This window comes from Otolemur garnettii, unplaced genomic scaffold, assembly GCF_000181295.1.
Source record: "Otolemur garnettii isolate 467f Iridium unplaced genomic scaffold, OtoGar3 scaffold00029, whole genome shotgun sequence".
Taxonomy (NCBI): Eukaryota; Metazoa; Chordata; class Mammalia; order Primates; family Galagidae; genus Otolemur; species Otolemur garnettii.
The window spans coordinates 4,009,680-4,012,397 of record NW_003852424.1 but is presented as its reverse complement, the minus strand read 5'-3'; positions in this window follow the sequence as shown (position 1 = coordinate 4,012,397).

Genomic DNA, 2,718 nt, shown 5'->3' with positions numbered 1-2,718 from the left:
ATCTGAAGCACAAAAACACAGCCATGTCCACGGCATTGTGGCTTTGAATGCAGAACAGCATCTGTGCACCAGGGAGGAGGAAGGGCAGCAGCTTTGGAAACCAGAGGCAGGAGGGGAGGAAGACAGTGCCCAGAATAAGAGGTGGGGGGCTCCAAGAAGGAAAGCCCCCAGGGAGGAAGACAGGACATCTCTAAACACACACAGACGGACATGGTATCTCAAATGATGCAATGCGTATCACGGTCACTGTTTTTCATATTAAGTTTTTAAATTGTAGTATGCCACATGAACAAATATATATTTTATAGTACTAGCTTAACAAATAAAACCAGGTATTTTTGCAAGATATAAAAGTGCTGGGTCTTCAATCCATTTGATCATCCTCTGCAAGTTCCTCCTCCTTTCCAGATGGTACCAATTAAGAGTAAGACCTCCAGTCCTAGCAGATGTTAACCAAATAAGCCCAATCTGAGCTTTTAATGAACAAAGTCAGACATGTTTACTGTACCCAGGAGAAGCAAAAATAAATATAATGTATACAGTGGGCCCCTTGGGTTCACTTGAGATGACTAGGGCTTTGACCTGTGGCTGTGATTAGTTTCACCTTTTCCACCTACCTGTAATTAGCATATCAAAGGCGGTGATGGTGTTTAACACAACCTTAACCTTGGACTGCTTTGCCTCGATTTATCTTTCCTTAATATATTGTTTGTAGAGGCAATTTCCGCCTCTAAAATACTTTCATTGCACCAATTGAAATGGGAAGCATGGGTTTTTAACATTTTAAATCAATAATGATTAGCAACTGAGTGCAGCTTGCTCTGTGTCAGGAAAATATGTCGTTTTCTAGCTTCTTCTGGCAGCTGTGACGGGCTCGGCTGGCACAGCGTCTATACTTATGCCTTGCAGAGTTCCATTCCGGGCAGCATGCGGAATGGACATGAACCGAGGACCCCATCTGAGCCCTAATATTTTCCTGAACAACAGGTGGCAGTAAAGAGACAGTCTGCAGGAGCTAATTAAAGAGGTTTTCTGTTTCAGATGGGGTTGCACAAAAGCTGCTGAAAGAAAAGGATTGGATAGTGAAAAACAAAACCCGATTCAAGTTTCTCTGCACACACCATTCTATTCTTACATATGTCCCACTTAGCTCAGAGATTCTCCACCACCACCCCCTTTTCTGATTTAAAGAACTCACCTTGTGATATAAATACTTTATTGTGGAGACTTTGGCTTTTGTAATGAACAGACCTCCAAACACCAACACCCCCCACCCCACACACGGGCGTGCACACACACACACACACACACACACTCTGACATCCAAGAGAGCTTGAGCTTTCAAAAGCACAGATTCCAAAGTGGCAAAGCCAAGGGGTGCTTTGCAGAAAGCTGCCATATGATGGGAACATTTGGTTTCTGAACTGCCTTAAAATGGTGACCTTTCTTCTATTGCCAAATAAACATTCTGCAAGCTGCACTGGTGTAGAACAAAAGTATCATCCAATAGCTGATCATGCTGATCAAAGAGTTATCTTTTAGGTCCTTTTGTCGTTTTTGACCAGAAGAGGCATTTGTTTAAATTCCAAACAGAATATGGCTCACTTTGCATTAAATGCACATGAAAAAAAAATTTTTTATTCAGAGGACTGCACAGCACACAGCCATTCTCTGAAAAGACAGAGAGAGGGAGAGAGCTTGAGAGACTGATTTAATAAAACATCAAGTCCCAGAGAACCTACATGACTAATTTTGTATTAAAAAATACTGAAGACGTCTGTTCCAGTGGGAGCTGTCCCCAACTATTAGTAATTGCAAACATTAGTCATGAAGGCATGGAAAATACAATCTGTAGCTCATCTAGTACATTTTGCCCAAAAATACAATCTATGGAGCTCGGCATCACCGGTTTTGCTGCAGCATGCTGCCCAGTGATGCAGTCCAATTTACAAGGCGGATCAGCCAAGTTTTACTGATTCATTCGGTTCTCCAGGCAACTCTCTGGAAGCAGCACCCTCCATAGTGAGCAAGATCACGTGATGATCCTCTTTTTCCTATAGTCACTCTATTTTAGTGTGTAACCTCATGGACAGGCTCTGCTTCTGATACTATGGATTCGGATGAAAGAAAGGAAATATTTAAACTCATGGGAGTGTCCAGCTTTTCTTTCTGGGCTGCACATTAAAAAAATAAAAGCTGCTTGGGCCACACATTAAAGGTACAAACATTAATGAAAGTTTATTAGCAAAAAAAAAAAACAAACCACCCTCTATGCGTATAGTTTTCATGATATCCAACACCACAGGATAAGCAAAAAGGGTCCTTACAAAATCACAAAATCAGCATGCAACTGTCAGGCTGCAGGTTGGACATTCCTACTGATACCAGACCCATGGGTATTTACTAATCCTCTCTGTACTCCCGTTTCTTGGTTCCCAGAAACTAGAGCTAACTTTTCTTCATTGATTAACATGAAATCTCCCAAGAGATTTCTAAAGAGAGTATTTTGAAGTTTTCCCAACATCCGCCATGGTCTAATTATTTGCATCTTCTAAAAACAACTGGTTTGAAGGTCCAAACTGAAATCTCCCCCTGTACCCAGTGAGTCCTGTGCCAAGCCAGAAATCTCCCCTGTACCCAGAGAGGCCTGTGCCAAGCCAGAAAATCTAGGGCTCACCTATAATTCCTCCCCGTACCTTTCCCTAGCAAATCAAATAA